The sequence below is a fragment of the Suncus etruscus genome, chromosome 3 (assembly GCF_024139225.1).
Source record: "Suncus etruscus isolate mSunEtr1 chromosome 3, mSunEtr1.pri.cur, whole genome shotgun sequence".
Lineage (NCBI taxonomy): Eukaryota > Metazoa > Chordata > Mammalia > Eulipotyphla > Soricidae > Suncus > Suncus etruscus.
Window position 1 is genome coordinate 76,974,609 of NC_064850.1, and position 12,717 is coordinate 76,987,325.

Sequence of the window (12,717 nt, forward strand, 5' to 3'; positions counted from 1 at the left end):
ACAACTTTGTCCTTTCAGAAATACAGTAAGTTCCCATGAAATATCACTGGCAGGTCCTTGGAAATTACCACTAAATACAGCGATATATAAAGACACCAGGACCTTAAATGTGTCTTCATTTAGCATTGGCCAGAATTCATATTTTCTCATTTATCAGAAAGGAGATCTGAAGATCTGCTGGATTCACTCAGCGTGAAGCAGTAATGCTAGCAGCATTAACATATTTGCAAAAATTAAAGGGTACAAGGAAGGGTGAGGGTACTGGTAGCTCAAACTTCCAATGATGGCTCAGCAATAGGAAGCCTGGAGCAGTATATATTGCTTCTTGTACGCATGGGAAAGCACCTCCTTGAAAGAACAAGAAATCAGCTTCTATCTGAACAGGAAATTAGCCATATCTGCATGGGAAACCAACGCCTGTATGTCCTCTTCCACGCTTTCTATATTCGGATTGCACCTTGCTTGCCAACCAGACTAGCTGTTAGAGTATGAAGGTCATAGTGAGGACCACTTAGGAAGAAGGGAAAGGGAACAATTGGGTTTTCCTACTCATTTGCCTATGATTGGTATAAGCAACTTAGCCTCTTGACCATTTCTGGGCACTTCAGAAAACACAAGTAGAACCTGGACTTACTATTATCTAACAGTTAATTACACTATCCTTAAACGTATTCCTGAGGCTCTTCTTTCCTATAACTCTCTATAATTCATTCTTTTAGTCTCACTCTCTCCATTTCTGTCCCAGAGAGTGAGAATATTTGAAGATAAAATTCAAAACCTGTAATTCTGGCTGAAACATGAAGCGAGCAGAGCTCAGTGGACCTCCAATAATTATAGTTACCACTAGAGGGCGTCACAGCCCTGGTGGTGTGAATTGTGTGGTGGGCTAACTTCTCTCTCATATCACTGCTGCTGTTTGTATGAAGCTTCTCCAACAGTTGTGGCCTCGTTTTAAGGGCGGTTTGTTTTTAGATAGCCTTGAAGTATTAATGATGGATATGCATGGAGTTTCTTCTATAGTGGAGTCAGTTTTTGGCTCACTTGGCTTGGCATTAGATCCTCTCTACACCTGTTTGCAACTCTCCCTTGTAAAAGTGTACTTCTTTCAAAACCCCTTCTTCTCTAAAGTTCCTTTCCTGATTTTTTTGAGAGGGGCTTTGCTATTGAAATCTATATTCCAGGAGTACCAAAGTGATAATGCAGGGCTTAAGGGACTTGTCTTGTATTCAGCTGCCTCTTATTCAATCCCTGGCATCACATATCATCCCCCAAGTCCCACCAGAAGTTATCCCTGACAGAGAACAGTACCAGTAGTAAGCCTTGAATATTGTTAGCATTACCAAAAACAAAAACAGGTGGGGCTGGAGCAATAGTATAACTGGTATTGCACTTGCCTTGCAAATGGGCAATGGGGATTAATCCCTGGCATCCCATATGGTCCCCTGAACACTACCAGGAATGACCCCTAAGTGCAGACCCAGGAGTAACCAAGCATTGCTGGGTGTGGCAAACAGAAAAGGAAATTTTGAGAAGAGCTTTAAAAAGGATCTGGGATATGCTTCATGAGGATTCTGGAAAATCATGTCATTGAGAAGGCTGAGAAAGGAGTCAGCAAGACTGCTGACTACTTTCTATGTAAAGTAACTTATTAATAAAAAAACTTTAAAGAAAAACAAAAAGGAAAGAACAAGAAGAGAGGTAGAAGAGGGGAAGGAAGGGAAGAAGAGGAGGAGAGAGGTGATGGGAGGGGAGGAGAAAAGAAGGGAGGGGAAGAGAGAAGAGGCATCTTTTTAAGTATCTTTAGTATTTTAATGCCCTCTGTATTATTTTTATAGTGCTTAGAGCAATTTATATTCTCACAAACTATAAAAAGGTTCTATTTCTTCCACATTTCTGCCACCACTAGTTCTGATGTAGCTATTTTCAGTTATATGAAGACATATCTCATTGTCCTACTGATATGCATTTCTTTACTAAGGGACCTTTTTTATGAGTGTCTTCTTTAGCAGAGTATCTGAACTGTTGCCCATATTTTTAATTTTATTTTAAGTTTTGAGACTTCTTTTAGTGAGGATAGAGTTTGGGTCACAACTGACAGTTCAGAAGTTCACTCCTGGCTGTGTTTAGAGAACTGAGGTGCCTGGGACTGAACCTGGAGGTCTAGTATGCAAATCCTGAGCTCCAGCCTACTAAGCCTAAGGCCCTGTACAGGCTCCTTATATCTAGGGGATATTAGTCTTTGTGAGATAAAATGTGTGCATGTTTTCTCATATTCAGTAAGATGACTTTTATAAAAGGACTATTTTGCCATGCATCAGTGTTTAGTTTCATGGAAGTTTTTTGTTTTTTCATTTTGGATTTTTAGCCCATGTCATAGCTGTTGAATCCTCAAATGAATTATGTCATATAATATTTCTCTTGCTTTCTTCTATGAAACTTTATAGTTTAGAACCTGCCATCCAACTCTAATCCTTTTGGTGGAGAGGAATAAGGGCCAGCAATTCTTGGCCATCAAGATGTAGGGACTCAAGGACACAGGTTTCCCTCGTCCTTCACTGGGTTGCCTTGCAAGTGCTCTAGGACTCCAGAGCTGCAACCAGAGATGCTCATGGTACCTGTGGTGTCAGCAATGGAACCCTAACACCTGTTCTCTCTCCCAGTATTTTTTAACCATTTTGAGTTAATTTTTGTGTATGGCTTGGATAATAATCAATTTCTTTCTTTTGCATAGGAGTTTCCACCTGTAAGTACATTTAAACCAATCCAGTGTGTAAATCTGAGGTTCAGGGACCTCTTCACCTCTGTTCCTCTTCACCCTCTCCTAATCTCCCTGAGTCTTGATTGCAGGGTATAACTACAAGTGTTCACATAGCTTTGTCGGATGCCTATACAGATGCCTGTATAGATTGTAGCTCCAGGCCTTTTTCTGTTATTCATTGTGTATTCTTATATTGTACAATCACTCCATGTGCCTTATCTCCAACCCCTGGTGAACAATCTGAATCAGGATTGCACACAATATAATCCAAACCAGGTTGAGGGTTAAACATGTATAGTCTGGCAGTCTTCTTCCTAGTATGGAGCCCCTGCTGCCTGCCAGAACTGCCATTTTTATTGAGTATAGAGACCACCCCAAGGTGGAGCAGCTATCCTGAGCCTGTTTACATATAAGACAATCTTTGTTTTGGGTGATACCAGGTTGTAAACAAACAGATACAAAGAAAATAAGGATAAACTTTGTTTTAGGTAAAATAAGGTGTTATCCAACAACTGTCCCTTTTTGTTCAAAGAATTAAGAGGTACATAAGCCATGTTCTATTGTTCTCTGCTAGAGACAGATCAGAATTTACAAAAGTGATTATTTTGCATAGACATAGTAAAAGTTGGATGAAATAGCATATGCCATAATCTTAGAATCATGGGATGTGAATTATTTTGTTTTTCTAAAAGACAATTAGGGGGAGATGTTGGTTTACTGGTCCTACCCTAATCAGTATTTGTTCTCAACCCTAGGGTGTGCTGATGGGATATTGGATTATTCCTTGCTTTGTAATCCTCTCCTACACGAGGGTGGGACCTGATTCTTGTCAATAAAAGCAGGGATCTGAGGAAGGCAGCCTTTTATTCTTCAATCTTCTTCCATTGAGCTTCGTTTTTTCTTAGGAACAGAAAGCTTGGGTGGTTGAATTCTTTGCTTGAGTGCTGGATTTCCTGAACTCGTTCTTGTACCTCTTCACTGTGTGGATTATTTCCTGTGTCAATGTTTGCTTCCAGGCCTGTGTCTCACCAGATTCTCATTTTGGAGCCCTAACATTATCCACTAACATTATTTGAAGTCATTGATATTTCAAAAGTATTGCACACATTTCCGCACCTGCTCCTTAATTTAATATATCTGGTTAGTGTGGACTAATTATAATTGTAAATATGGTAAGTAACAATTATTTATTCATTATATTTCTGAGCAGACAGCCAGGAGTGACCCCTGAGCACTGCCGGGTGTGGCCCAAAAACCAAAAAAAAAAAAAAAATGAAAATGAAAATGAAAAATCAGATACTTGCCCAATGAGTAGGTATCTTCATTAGGTCTAAAGACCTTCTCTGAGAAGGCAAGTACATCTCTTCTCTCATTGGTGGACAGGTCCTTATATCGCTAAAGGATTATAGACCAAAGAGGTGTTGCAGTTAACAGTGTCCTGCTTTTTGCTGTCTTATGAAGTATGATTCTCTTAAATTGGAATTTGTGGATTTAGAGTTGAACCTCTAAAACTCAGCATGACTTCTAGTATATAAGGAAGCAATGCTGACTCTCCTGAGCCATTAAGAGACCACATTTATTTACATGAATATTTGGTCTTTTACTTCAAATAGATATGCTGAATTGGTTGGTTGGCATAATTTTTTTGTTTTGGTTTTGGAGCTAATACCTGGCTGTGCTCAGGGATTACTCCTAGGTAGGAACTCAATAATATGAAGTTCCAGGATTGAACCCAGGGTTGACTGTATGCAAGGGCAAATGTCTTGCCCTTGATACTATTGATCCAGACCCAAGCATGGCAGAAATCTTACAGAAAGCATGAAATTTGATTAGGGGTAGGGAGTAACAAAAGCATGAGGAAAGAGTTGACCTTACCCTTTGTTGACCTAACTGGATCCCTGGCATCCAACAAGCACTGAGCCAGGAGTTATCCAAAATCTACAAATTCATAAATAATAAATTTGACAAAGCTTTGAGTTGCAAGGAGAAAGATGGGGGAAAGAAAGAAGCACCTTGCTTGTAAGGGGTTTGATTTTGCCAAGTTCCCTAGAGATGGTAAAGGGGTCCTAGAATACCGTGTCCTCTGCATCATAATCCAACAGATTTACACACTCCACTTTCTGCACATAAACTGGAGTTCCTTCAGGGGAACTTGTGATGGAGAGGAGAAACTGTTGGGGCATCTTCCTCTTGGGAAGTGGGGTAGCTGCCTTTACTGTTTTCAGTGTGGTTTTGAGATAGCTGGTTGCCAGGAGAGAAATGGGAGCAATGTACCCTATTTTTGTTGATGAGTTCAGGACCAAACCAGAATAGCTTCTATCTCAGGGTTCCAGAGCAGAGAGGGCCCAGAGCTCTTTGAACTTCTGTGCCAACACTACACTTGGTATATAATGACATGATATTTTGTACCCTCAAGTCTTTCCAATTCAGACTCCTTGAAAAATTCAGGTTGGTATTTTGGGTTGCTTAAGAAAGGGCAGGTGAAGGCTGTGTCCTTTTACACTTGGAAAATGTTCCCTATTCAATATAGATTTATGACAAAGATAATTCAATAATGCCCTTTTCAGTTTCCTTGTGTACTGATGTTGAAAATGCCATCAGTTGGTCATGTGATGGTTTACAGGGTAGAGCACAGGTTTAGCATACAGGACCAGAGTTTTGGCTCCAGCACGACAGGTTTTCCCAAGCACAGAGCCAGGAGTCCCTGAGCATCACTAGTGTGGCCAAAAACTAAAAATAAAAAGAGAGGAAGAAAAACATAGTACCACCTCAACCTTAGTCTCCCAAGGAGGGAATAGTGTTCAGAGATTCTTAACAACAGCTGTTTGGTAGAGCTGGGGTCGTATCAGGAGTACCTTTGGCCCAAATAAAGATATCCCAATATGCCTTCTCAGCACTGATCTAGGAGAACATTGTAAAATACACAAGTGTTTTTCCTTTTTTACAGTTCCATAGTATATCACTGACTATGTATATATATATATATATATATATATATAACTTTTTTAACTACATTATTTAAACACCATAGTTACAAGGTTGTTCATGATACAGTTGGTTTCCCCCCCCATAGTTACAAAGTTGTTCATGATTGAGTTTTCATTTCCCACCACCAATATCCTCCTATCTGTCCCCACCCCCGCCATTTTCCCTGACGGCCTCTGTGGCAGACACTTTTCTCTCTCTCTTGCTTTTTTCCCTTATAGACAATGTGTTTTGCAATATTCTTACTGCCAGGGTATCCTGCATATCACTCTATCTCCTTTCAGCACCAGTTCTTGTCCAGAATGATCATTTCCAACTATCTTCTTCATAGTAGAACACAGCTTCTTGATCCATTAATCTGTAGTGGGTCATTTATTCATTTCCATATCTTGGCTATTATACTAATTGCTGTGATGAACATTGGTTATGTTTGCATAGTATCCTTTCAGTTAATGTTTTTGTGTTTCGGGTATAAATGCCAAAGCAGAGCACGGTAGCAACAAAAGCCTAAAAAGCAATATAAAAGGGGAATTGATTCACACAACTGAGTTGGGAAGGTGGCTGAAAAGGAGATGCCTGGGGGACTGGAGGGAGAAAGGTGAGTCCACTGGTGACAGGTGTGGAGCTGGGATTATACACTTGGGAAATGTCATTAACAAGATTGTAAATTACAATACCTCAGTCAATAAAAATATATTAAGTTAAATATTTTAACGATTAATTAAATCAAACAAATTACCAACAAAAATTGTAAAGTGACCAATGCTTGGCACAAAAAGAACATGTGTCAGAGAATGATCACAGCACTGAGCTTTGCCTGGAGTTTGCGAGTCAAACTGTTCCTTGAGGTCCCCAAAGCCTGGAGACATGGGATTTACAAATAGTACAAATGAATTTATTTCCAAGGGCTGTGCAGGCTTCAGGTACTCAAGAAGACCCAGGACAATAAACAAGTACATTCTTGGTCAACAAGAAGTATTCTCTGGAAATACAATGTCTGTCTTGAAGACAGGCAAGGAGCAGGGGGAGGTAGAAATGAGGGGACAATGGTGGTGGGAAAGTTGCATTGGTGAAGGAAGTGTGCATTTTATGGATGAAGCCCAGTTACGAACATGTTTATAAGCATTGTGCTTAAATAAAGAAATTATTTTCTAAAAAAGGAGTGTACTCTGGGACCTCAGTGGTCTGTTGGACATGTGAGGCAAATAGAACAATGAATAGAATGGATCGAGCAATAGTACAGTGGATAGTGAGTGCACTTGCCTCATGTGAGGTGGACCTGGGTTAAAATTTGGTATCCTGTATGATCTCTGGGTACAGAGCCTGGAGTAAGTCTTGAGCATAACCAGGTATGTGAAAAATTAAATAAATAGAAAAAGAACTGTGAGTAGAAATTCTTGCATAAGCCAAACAAGGCTTAGCTGTAATTCCAATGTCCTATAACATAGAGACATAGTCCTGTTTGTATTCCCAGAAGTCAGCCCTGGTGTTGCCTGAGCAGAGCTTTTAGGAACCCTGTTTATCAGAGGAGTCTAACTTTAGGATGGTCAATCATCTCAAGCAAAGTCTCTGACACAGCCAGCCTCAGAAGTTGTAGCGAGTTTTAGTAGAACTTAATGGACTGGAATAGAAGCTCCCCTGTATCACTCTGAGTTTGAATCACTCATAATGCTATGGAAGGATGGCTTTATGGTAGGTATCATCCTATGTATTACTGGTGAAGCTGTGATAAAGGCATGAAAAGGCTTTTTATTTGCCCATTTGGTGGTTGGCTAGTAAGACTACAAGCAGAAGAGAAAAACTGTAAAAAGACAATTTGGAATTTTCAAAGGAAAACCAATAGCTGTGAAGGCAAAGGGACAGTACATGGGAAAAACTGGAAATTGTGTTGATTAGTAGCTCTATATTTATGTGCATTAGGGACTACATCCTGATACTCAGAACCTGTCCCAGGAATGGGAGTCTTAAAGAAAAGTTCTAGGCAGGAGCTAGTGCCAAGAGCTCTCCAAAGTGAGGTTGACCAAGTCAGATACAATCTATTTGAACAGAAGTAAGACTATGACTTCAAAGCACAATAACTACCATGCTACCTTTTACTCTACGATTTCTCTATGGCCAACTCTCATGCACAATTACACTGGGAAGAGGCTTCTGGGAAGTAGCAGCTTGGCCAAGTTAACACAGTGGAGAGCACAGATTCCATCTCTCAGTTGTATGAACTCTCAATAGAACTACAGACATTTGTACCCAAGTAATTAATTGTAGAAACCTTTTGAAAGAGACTTTTGAGCAAATTACCTAAGTCTTCTTTGACAGGCAAAGATAAAGAAAGTTGGCATGAGATGTCAAAACTGTGAATTCCACTCTATATTTTGGTACATTGTTGTTAGAAGCATAAAACTTTAGAATTGTTACACCTTTTCTAAATGTCTCTGTTATTTGAAATAACCATGTCATTTTTATATGATTTTAATAGAATCACCACGAGATACACAAAATTGTTCATGGTTGAGTTTTACTCATACAATGTACAACACCCATCCCTTCACCAGTATATACTTCCTACCACGAATGTCCTCTCTCTTTCTCTCTCTGTCTTTCTCTCACTCTCTCTCTCTCACACTCACTCTTTTACTTTTAGACACTGTGATTTGCAATATTGTTATGGAAGGGGCATCATTCATATCACTTTACCTCATTTCAGCACCCACATTTTGTCCAGAGTGATCATCTTCAAGTATCATTGTCACAGTGGTTTCTTCTCTGTCCTAACTGCACTTTTCCTGCTCTTTGTGACAAGCTTCCTACCATGGATCAGTTCTCCTAGTCCTCATCTCTATTTCTTTGGGAATTATTACTATCCTATCTTCTTTTTTAGTATCTTACAAATGAGGACACTCTTTCTTTGTCTATCTCTCTTCCTCTGATTCATTCTTCATACTTATCCATGTATAAGCAAATTTATGACAATTTTTCTTTTTTGATATAATTTTTATTTTGACCAAAGTGGCTTACATATCTTTCAAAGTAATAATTTAGGTACATATTAACAATGTGTCAGGGGAATTCCCATCACCAAAGTTGTCCTCCCTCAACCCCCATTTCCATCTTGCATCCCATATCCCCTACCCTCAACCCCCAGGCTGCTAGTATAGGTGGTCCCCTCTGTGTCTAGCTTACTTAGTGATCATATAACTGTTTGGTCTTGATAACCTCCACTCTTTCCCCTTCTATTTGAGAGGCAGTACTAGATAGTTCAAGTTATGTGGTTTTGTTTGAAGAAAAGAAGAGCAATAAAATGGGGGGGGGGAATCAAATAAGCCGAAAATGGGCAGAGTGCTTTTAGAGGCTCTCAACCTCAGTTTAAGAGAGAAAAGAGAAAAAGGAAGTGAAACACCACAACCATACAAAAGGAGATCTCACATAAAAAAAAATCCAGTGAGCACTACAGCAATAAAGACAACCACCACATAATAACTACGGTCCTGAAATGAAGACATAATCTGTGCAAAAGCCAAGATCGCTATCTACAGATGACTGACTGTGACAACCATGACTGAGCAGAACGTATCTTGATATCTTGGGAGCAACAAAAAAGCCCTAGTCTAGGTTTTGGTCTACGATCTATACAACATCCAAGATCTCTAATTCCAAAAGTCTGACTGAGACAATTGCAAGTGAACGGGTCTTCTGGAAACATAACGAAAGATTCTATCCCAGGCTCCCTACTGGGATCAGCGCAATGACCAAGACCACCAATTAAAGAAGATGGATTAAAACAACAGTGAAGGAACAGAACTTCTAGAACGACAAAGAAAGTTTTCATCATAAGCTCCGTTCCTGGACCCTTGCAGGTACCTAGATTTCTAGATATAGAGGTCTGATTTTATCACCCATGACGGAGCTGAAGCCTTCCATACACCACAAAGGCACCGAGAGGAGAGTATATGAACATGCAAGGAGTCTATAGTTATTCCCATGACAGTTTACTTCAAAGGAGTAGAAACCCTGTAGCCTAAAGGCCAAGGTAAATCCCTCTCTAATGTCCCCAATATTTACTATGCCTATGCAGGAAAAAACCAGCACAAAATAATTATTTTTATTTATTTATTTATTTATATTTTTGATCTCTTTGTTTGGGTTTGGATATTGGACTTAATTTTTATTAACAGCTTAATAGTATTCCATTGTGTTGATGTATCAGTTTCTTTATCTACTAATTTTTTCTCAGAGATGAGTTGTGAAAAATCTATTTTTGGCTGTGCTTTTAGTTAAATCTAATTTTTTAACAATTTATTTTAGTATAATTAACAAATAAGTACTACAGTTTCTTTAGCCATTCATCTGTTGAAGGGTATCTTGATTGTTTCCAGTCTTGCTATGGTAAATAGTGCTGCATGAATATAGGTGTAAGGAAGGGATTTTTGTATTGTATTTTTGTGTTCCTAGGGTATATTCCTAGGAGTGGTATAGCTGGATCATATGGGAGCTCAATTTCCAGTTTTTGGAGCAATCTCCATATTGCTTCCAATAAAGGTTTAACTAGACGGCATTCCCACCAGCAGTGGATAAGAGTTCCTTTCTCTCCACATCCCCGCCAACACTGCTTGTTCTCATTCTTTGTAATGTGTGCCAATCTCTGGGGTGTGAGGTGGTACCTCATAGTTGTTTTGATTTGCCTCTCCCTGATGATTAGTGATATGGAGCATTTTTTCATGTGTCTTTTGGCCATTTGCATTTCTTCTTTGTCAAAGTGTCTGTCCATTTCTTCTCCCCATTTTATGATGGGATTAGATGTTTTTTTTCTTGTAATATTCTGTCAGTGTCTTGTATATTTTGGAGATTGGCCCCTTATCTGATGGGTATTGGGTGAATAGTTTCTCCCACTCAGTGGGTGGCTCTTGTATCCTGGGCGCTATTTCTTTTGAGGTGCAGAAGCTTCTCAGCTTAATATATTCCCATCTGTTAATCTCTGCTTTCATTTGCTTGGAGAGTGCAGTTTTCTCCTTGAAGATGCCTGTAGTCTCAATGTCCTGGAGTGTTTTGCCTATGTGTTGTTCTATATATCTTATAGTTTCGGGTCTGATATAGAGGTCTTTCATCCATTTAGATTTTACCTCGTACATGATGTTAACTGGGGGTCTAAGTTCAATTTTTTGCAAGTGGCTAGCCAGTTCTGCCAGCACCACTTGTTGAAGAGGCTTTCTTTGCCCCATTTAGGATTTCTTGCTCCTTTATCAATAACTAGGTGATTGTATATCTGGGGGGGGGGGCATTCTCTGAGTATTCAAGCCTATTCCACTGATCTGAGGGCCTGTCTTTATTCCAATACCATGCTGTTTTGATAACTATCACTTTGTAGTAAAGTTTAAAGTGGGGAAAGTAATTCCTCCCATATTCTTTTTCCCAATGATTGCTTTAGCTATTCTAGGGTGTTTATTGTTCCAAATGAATTTCAAAAGTGACATTCTTTGAAGAATGTCATGGGTATCTTTAGAGGGATCGCATTAAATCTGTACAATGCTTTGGGGAGTATTGCCATTTTGATGATGTTAATCCTGCCAATCCATGAGCAGGGTATGTGCTTCCATTTCCGCGTGTCCTCTCTTATTTCTTGGAGCAGAGTTTTATAGTTTTCTTTGTATAGGTCCTTCACATTTTTAGTCAAGTTGATTCCAAGCAATTTGAGTTTGTGTGGCACTATTGTGAATGGGGTTGTTTTCTTAATGTCCATTTCTTCCTTATTACTATTGGTGTATAGAAAGGCCATTGATTTTTGTGTGTTAATTTTGTAGCCTGCCACCTTGCTATATGAGTCTATTGTTTCTAGAAGCTTTTTGGTAGAGTCTTTAGGGTTTTCTAGGTAGAGTATCATGTCATCTGCAAACAGTGAGAGCTTGACTTCTTCCTTTCCTATCTGGATTCCCTTGATATCTTTTTCTTGCCTAATCGCTATAGCAAGTACTTCCAGTGCTATGTTGAATAGGAGTGGTGAGAGAGGACAGCCTTGTTTTGTGCCAGAATTTAGAGGGAAGGCTTTTAGTTTTTCTCCATTGAGGATAATATTTGCCACATGGCTTGTGGTAAATGGCCTTACCTATATTGAGAAAGGTTCCTTTCATTCCCATCTTGCTGAGAGTTTTGACCAAGAATGGGTGTTGGACCTTATCAAATGCTTTCTCTGCATCTATTGATATGATCATGGAATCTATTATGCTGAGTGAAATAAGTCAGAGAGAGAGAAAGAGAGAGAAAAACACAGAATGGTCTCACTCATCTATGGGTTTTAAGAAAAATGAAAGACATCCTTGCAATAATAATTTTCAGACACAAAAGAGAGAAGGGCTGGAAGTTACAGCTCACCTCAGGAAGCCCACCACAAAGAGTGATGAGTTTAGTTAGAGAAATAACTACATTTTGAACTATCCTAATAATGAGAATGTATGAGGGAAATAGAAAGCCTGTCTAGAGTACAGGTGGGGGTTGGGTGGGGAGGAGGGAGATTTGAGACATTGGTGATGGGAATGTTGCACTGGTGATGGGTGGTGTTCTTTACATGACTGAAACCTAAACACAATCATGTAGGTAATCAAGGTGTTTAAATAAAATTTATATAAAAATGTGAATAAAATGAAGAGCCTTGACTTAAAAAAAACTAAAAATAAACCTAGAAGTCCACTTTTAGACTTATATATTCTTTTTTTTTTTTGGTTTTTGGGCCATACCCGGCGGTGCTCAGGGGTTACACCTGGCTGTCTGCTCAGAAATAGCTCCTGGCAGGCACGGGGGACCATATGGGACACCGGGATTTGAACCAACCACCTTTGGTCCTGGATCGGCTGCTTGCAAGTCAAACGCCACTGTGCTATCTCTCCGGGCCCAGACTTATATATTCTTATGGGTTAGTATTAATATGGTATTTATATTTTAATCTTTTCTTTGTCATCTTTTTTAGCTGTTTTTTTCTTCTTATG

General features: G+C 39.3%; 1 protein-coding gene across 1 annotated transcript in view; it reads left to right on the forward strand.

The window, feature by feature from the left end:
* GNA14 (G protein subunit alpha 14) overlaps nt 1–12,717 on the forward strand; it is a 221,498-nt gene that overhangs the window by 179,890 nt on the left and 28,891 nt on the right. The gene's annotated exons all lie outside the window — the stretch shown is intronic.